Below are 7,234 nucleotides of genomic sequence, written 5' to 3'. Positions count from 1 at the left end.
TTGGTTAGATAATTTGTTGATTAGGTATGGTTTATTATCTCTTCCTGATTGCCTCCAAGATAAGGATGAAATATTTGGGGGATCTAGGAATCTATTTCACAAACTTGGAATTTCGTGCTAATAATTCCTGGGTGAAATGTGACTTTCTTTCCCATAACTGCAATTCTAGGCAAGCCTGGCTTTTGTATCCTCTGAGTTGCATCTCAGCCTAGTAGCAGTTATGGGACTCCAACTTAGTTCCACCTAAGATTTATGTAAATATTCTTGTCTCTATTTTACCTGGCTCTACTAGATAAAATGTCTAGGAAAAAGTAGAGGGCGACTAGAATAAAGATGAAATTATAGGTACAGGAATGAGACACACTGATTCTGTGGAAGTAGTGGGAAAACAACCTGGAACCTAGGGAGTGAACAACACAGACCTCGGAAGCTACGGGAAACGGTGGGACATTAACAACTTTTTTTCCTTTCTGAACAACCCCTGGTGCAGCCCACAGAAAGGTCTGGAAATACTATTAGTTAGATCAGACGGTAAGGCAGAGGCTGTGGATTCATCTCCTTTTGGTCCCAACATTACTCTTAAGAATCCTTTGAGACTATTCTATCTCTCCGTGATGTAGGCATGGAACTCTAGTGGGCAGTGTGCACTCTCGGTGCCCATGGTTCCAGGCCACAGTTTTTCAGATGATGGACACCAATTGCTTTTCCCTGAAGAGACTTAGTACCCTGTGGCTGAGCTTAAGCGGGACTCTAGACAGCATTGATTGCATTTTCTTCTTCCTCTATGAACTGGGATTTCTCCTTCTGTTTTTCTACTGTCTAGAGGTGAATCTGTATTTGTCAATATTTAGGTAAATCAGAGACATAAATCAGGTAAGGAACCCTAGACACTGCTTCTAGGCTAGCTGGACTCTTGCCTATTTCCCTTCTCACTTTATGAGATCAATTATATTGGCACAGGTTGATACCCTTAGATAGAGTCTCTCAGGAACAATTAGAGAAGCATACTTCTAGAGAAGCTGGTAGGACAGGGCAGGAGGGCCAATGAGGATCAAAGTTTCTGTCCAAATTTTTGAGCCTAGCTGTGTGTGGTCGACGAATCCAGGAAAGATCCCAGATCCCTGAAAGGGATTGTTAAGAGAGGATCCATTAGATTAGAATGCTAGGGTGGGTGTTCATCCGTCACCTTCTGAGTCGGATTTTCAGGGTTAAGACTGTGGTAGGGCTGCAGAGAAATGCTTGCCTGGGAAAGCCTCTGATCGAGTGCAACATAGGTGGCTCCAGTACAAGGAGAAGTCCTCTATTTGAGGAACATTATACTTGTGTGGATGTGTCTGTGCTCTTCCTCAGCAGAGCCCCACTGACTGAATGATTGTTTGAGAATTATGCGTAAAGAGCCCTATATTATTTTGAATTTAGTAAATATTGGAAGAGAAACAAACAATATTATCTACTTTCAAATTGAATAACAGCATGAGCAACTTCCAGGAAAATGTCACAGGAGGAAACTCCAGGGCCTTGCTCATCCCTGGAAACCTTGAAAATCCTGATGCAACCTGTAGGGTTAACCTTAGCATCACTTAATTTTTTGCCATATAGATTTATCTTTATAAAAAATATTTCCATTGGACCTTTATTTTGGTATATGCCATGAAGAATAAATCATTTATTTCCTTTGTGTTAAGAAGATCACATTTTTACACCTCATGTATAAATGATGCCATCACCCATGTAGTTCTTATTGCTATGGCCTGAATGTTTATGTCCCCTTTCAAATTCATATGTGTATAATTTTAGGCGTGAGGACTTTGGGAAAGTGGTGAAGCCAAGAGTTCTTCATCTTCATGAATGGAATCAGTGCTCTTTCAAAGGAAGTTGAAGGGAATGCCCTTGTCCCGTGTGCGAGATGGTACCATCTATGGGGAACAGGGCTCTCACAATATACTAAATTTGCTGCTGCCTTGATCTTGCACTTTCCAGCCTCCATAACTGTGAAAAATACATTTCTCTTATTTATCCTTTACCCAGTCTAAGGTATTTTGTTATAGCAGCCAAGATGCAGTATGACACTTTCTTAGGCACTTTGGTTTATTTCTGAATTTTTAGTTTCAGTGATCTATGAGCTTTTTAATCAATCAAGATTTTTCACAGGGCTTGCCAGTGTTTTTTTTTTTTCAGAGTTTTCTTGTCTATTCTTGTTTGCGTTTTCATCTATATAATATTTTATAGTAACGTGTACTTGCAATATTTAATGGTATCAATACAGGAACAAAATTGAGTTTATAAATAACTTTAAGGACAATTGATGTTGATAATATTGAGTTTTGCTGACTAAGAATATGATACAAATTGTCTATTTGCTTATGTCTACATTCATATATTTCATAAACTTTCTATGTTTTTTCCATATTCCATACACATTTTTGTAATATTTATTCCTAGCTTATTCTGCTAAAAAGTAATTTAAGAGACAATGAAATTGCAAAGTGTTTATTTGAGTAAGAGAAATTGATAAATTATAAAATATCAGATGGAAAGATATTGAGTGCTTCATTGACAGTGTAAGAAGCAAGTATTTATTTGAAAAATGTAGAAACAAAGAAATCATTTGATTGGTGGTAGCACAACTTTTTTTATTGTTTTTTGTTCGCCTGTTTACCTTGTTGGACAGTTTCTATTTATACAAGGTTGTTGGCTACTCCTGACTGGTTGAGCTTCATTTCTGTTTTTTAAATATGCAGCTACAAGAAATAATTTAAGTTTTGTTTGTATTTGCAAATCAAGCAAGGTTGAGATCACTTATGAGACCTAACTGATTTTGTCTGCTCAGAGATTATTGAGACATGATCTCCATTTTAATTTACTTTAACAAATTTTCTGTACTTTTACTTTCCATCCAAACTGTAACTTATAAATTATTATTGTTGTACATATGTAGGCCCATGTTGTGTATGCTTTGAAGACCTGTCCTGCATTCAAACTCATTTGTATTATGTTATTATTGAATTTGCCCCATTTATTGGAATGATAAACTGCAATCCCCCAACTACAAGAGGTATGAGCTCTGATGAGATAAGAGTAAAGATGAATCAGAAGTGAAAACAGTCCTCCAACCCACACATGCAGTAAAAACAAATTTCACATGAATACAATGAGTAATTATCTAAAATTTAAAATACCCTGAAAACATTAACGTTTATCTCATTATTATGTAATATGGAAATTACAAGACAAAAAAATCCAAAGACTTACTGTTTAAATATAATTGAAGCTTTTTATATGATGAAGTGGTAGATAATTTAAATGTAAAAAGCCAATAGGAAATATATGAAATAAAATAAAATTATATGTAAAAGTGACAATGCCTGTATTAGATTTAACAGTATCTTACAATAAAATAAGTTGAAACCTACAAAATGGAAGAAAGTTTAAAATTAGGCAGATATTATCAGCCAGATGAAGAATAAATACATATGTCAATAAGCATTTAATGTATTTTGTCTTAGATTTTATATGAAATAATAAAAAGTAAGCAAACCAATAGCATGATAGTTTCACCGTGATTGATTCAAACTGAAAAAATATTAACATTTCTGCATTAGAAGTTGGATTCATGGATTGGCCTCATGCTGCATTCAAGGCACTTTAGCCAGGATCCAACACTCATTGCCAAGAGTCAGCAGGCTAGAAGTTTGCTTTTAAGATGTTCCCTGGCCTGCGACCAAGACACTTTTTCCTGACTACTTCTTCAACTCTGACATAGGTTTTGCTGATATAAATGCAAACCCAGCTCTATACCTACCAAGCATCTACGTGGCTACAGCTGCACGTTGAGCATTTAGGCACTAGGCAAGAGCTCTTCCCACGTTTCCAAGCAGATTTTCTAGAATTTCCCCAAAATACTGACATTGTCTTTTTGAGACCCCATCTCCCAAAGAGAATCAGAGAGGCGGTCTGGAAGCCATTTAGAATCTCCAGCCTCCAACCTAGTAACAACAGACTTGGATACAAAGACGCAACCTACTGACCTCAAAGACACCAGCCCAGATTCTGGGCATTGAATTCCTTCCTCCCCGTGAAAGATCTCATCTGAGTCACATCAAAGCCCACACTCTTCTTCAACGTTCACCTTCCAGACACTTTCCAAAAGAGCCCCTCAGAATTGTCTTGAGATGAAACAAAAAGTGATGAAGGTCCAGGTTTGGAATGCCTGCCTCATTCCTCACTCCTGAAAAGTCTACACCTGCTGGTTAGAACTCTCACACCTTATGGAGCCCGGGCTCTCAGAGTGCATCCTCTAACAGGACCTCCTGGCCTTTTCCTCCTTGGAGGAGAGTGCTCAAGAATAAGAGGGAATACATGGCCTCCACTCTCACATGACTTGATTGACTGATGAACTGATGTCGGAGGAGGAAACATATGTAGGGAACAGCCTGGGTCTTGTGAATCCCTGTTTCCCCAGGTATGATGCCTGTGCAAATGGAGGGAGAATCCTCAAGTATTATTGGGTGGTAGACAAACACTGCCTAATAAAATTAAGTAAATGTGAGGTGACTTGAAGGGGAATTTATCATATGTCATATACAAAATTTTAGTTGGTCAACTTTATTTAAAAACAGTCACAATTCGTAAGGGCATTCAAATATAATTTTAATAGGGAGCTATGAAAATTATCTGCACTTGCTATGTAAATGATTGAGTTAGGGGTAACTATCTGAAGGTCATGAGCTTGATATCTGCTACTTAATTTCATAAGACATTTACTTGCAAATGGTTGCCATTTTTGCTCTCACTGTATGAAAATTTTTTCTTGCAAAGAGCATTCTTATGAAAGAAAAAGTAGAAATTTTGCCAATTTCGGCTATTAAAACGATAAAACTGGTTTGTTTGTTATTCTTAACCAAATGCTGTTACAGATAGCACATAGTACCCATGCTTTGATACTTTTTTGGGTTTTTTTTCACCTTAGGTCAATTGCCTTTCATTTTATTCATCAAACTGCATTTACTGTAGATAGACATTGCAGTTGTCATGTGCCCTATGGATTTGTACTTTGTTAGAAATATGAATTCTCAGGCCGAGTATATTGGCTCACGCCTGTAATCCCAGCACTTTGGGAAGCCGAAGCGGTTGGATCACCTGAGGACAGGAGTTCAAGACTAGCCTGGCCAACATGGTGAAACCACATCTCTCTACTATTTGCAGTTCACATTGTACCTTGCAATGAATATACATTTTATCCAAAAAGCCTAAAAAGTAATGAAATTGGGGTGGGAATGGCTGGAAGTATAGGTGAAACAAAAATGACACATGACTAGTAGCTGTTAAAGCTGGGTGAGTGGTCTGCTATCCTTTTTTTGTATTGTGTATACGTTTTTAATGTTCTGTAATAAAACACTTGTAGAAAATGACAAAGTTTATCTACACTTAGCTCTTAAGGTCTTGGTTACCTTTGGGAAGGAGAAAGTGTCAAGGGCATGAGCAAATCTGATTCTTACATACACAAGTGTATTTATTTAGTAATAATTCATCAAGCATTCCATAAATATTTTGTTCCTATATTGCTGTATGCATGTTATTCGTCAATAAATATTTAAATAGTACATATTTGCATAAATATCCTAAATTAATATTTTAGAATAATAGCAATGTTTTGTTTTGTTTTAAAGTGGGGCGTGTTCACTCAGGACATCATCAGGTGTATATTAATGTTCCAAGTTATTTATTTATGTTTTAACTTTTGGATGAGTCCCCTAGGTCTTTTAATTTTTACCTCAGTACAGTAACTAGCTTGGTTTTAACTTTTTGGAATGCAGCTTTGTTTTCAGAAAGGTTCTCCCCGAAGAATGATGCTTACCTAGGCAGGAGCACACAGCACAGTGACGCGTGCACAGGATGCAATGAGCACACACTGCACTGGGTGAACCAGGAACAGAAGGAAAAGCCAGCCTGGGTCTGCAAAATATACTGTGCAGGAAAAGCAGGTAAAAGTGAAAGGTCACAATTCAGCAGCAAACGTTTTTACATTCATTTGAGAAATCATTTCTAACAAAAGCTGCTGGTTAAAGCCACGGTTTTGTGGCTTGTCTACACATTGTAATCATCTGCACAACTTTCAACCGTATTTTTTTCAGATCCAGCTCCGAGGATTCTGATTTAATTGATCGATTACAACTTGGGTTTAAGGGATTTTGAAAGTTTTCCTCCCCGCAGGTGATTCTCTTGCGCCAGGGGTAAGAAGCGCTGGATAGGGGTGAGGGATGCTTTAGCTGTGAGAGATATCCATGTATGCTTCAGGATTTGCCCCATCGCATATCTGGAGTTCGGGGTCTTAGAAAATATTCTTGCCCGGTTAAAAATTAAAGGATGGCTTCAATACATACTTAGCTAGTTGGCTACGTTGCAGAAAAAGAAAATGCCTTTCCAGAGATCAGTTTTTTGAGTCAGAGTTTTGTTCTGTCAGCCAGGCTGGAGTGCAGTGGTGTGATCATGGCTCACTGCAGCCTTGACCTCCCAGGCTCAGAAGATCCTCCACCTCCAGCCTTCTGAGTAGCTGGGACTGAAGGCATGCACCAGGCCTGGCTAATTTTTCAATTTTTTTTTTTTTTTTTTTGTAGAGATGGCTTTCTCTATGCTGCCTGGGCTGGTCTCAAACTCCTGGCCTCAAATGATCCTCCTACATCAGTCTCCCAAACAGTTCGACCTACAGGCACAGGCAAGCATGTCTGGTGTATTTATTAAAATGTAGCTACTAGAATATTTAAAATTTACATGTGCCTCACATATTATTTCTTAGAGAATTGCCTCATTTTTGAAATCTCAGGCTGCCTGCTCTAAAACCTGGATGTGCCAGGAAAGTAAAAAATCTGAAATTTTAAAATAATTGTCATTATATTGCTTCCATGTATGAATAACACATATATATTTTTCATAAATTCAAATAATCTTACACACAAATGTAAATGCAAGTATTTTACAGGCACGGCCAGAGTCCAGTGCATGAAGGAAGCCCTGCCAGAAAAGGATCCAGGAAAAACCTATAATTCTTTCTTTATTCAATCCAGTGTCAAATCACATATGTCACTCGTGGTCTGAGGGGGCGTGGTGGGGAATTGAACTATATCCAATCATGGGTGCTGGAGTGGAAATTATCTAATCAGATGCACAGCTGGAGAAGAATGGGCAGCTTTTTGATCTAGGGAGGCCTTTGCCTGTCTCTCCACTCAGAGCTCAG

The 7,234-nt window shown here is 38.0% G+C and overlaps 1 long non-coding RNA gene across 2 annotated transcripts in view; it reads right to left on the bottom strand.

The window, feature by feature from the left end:
• Positions 1-284: 284 nt before the first annotated feature.
• LOC115933411 (uncharacterized) overlaps positions 285-7,234 on the bottom strand; it is a 45,435-nt gene continuing 38,485 nt past the window's right edge. For both annotated transcript variants that reach the window (XR_008675889.2, XR_010133162.1), the window contains 2 exons: positions 5,858-5,967; positions 285-4,471 (listed from right to left, as the gene is read on the bottom strand). This is a non-coding gene — a long non-coding RNA (uncharacterized lncRNA). The remainder of the gene's footprint in view (positions 4,472-5,857; positions 5,968-7,234) is intronic.

Source organism: Gorilla gorilla, chromosome 23, assembly GCF_029281585.2.
Source record: "Gorilla gorilla gorilla isolate KB3781 chromosome 23, NHGRI_mGorGor1-v2.1_pri, whole genome shotgun sequence".
In the NCBI taxonomy this organism is placed as follows: domain Eukaryota; kingdom Metazoa; phylum Chordata; class Mammalia; order Primates; family Hominidae; genus Gorilla; species Gorilla gorilla.
This window is presented reverse-complemented; position numbering and strand designations above follow the sequence as displayed.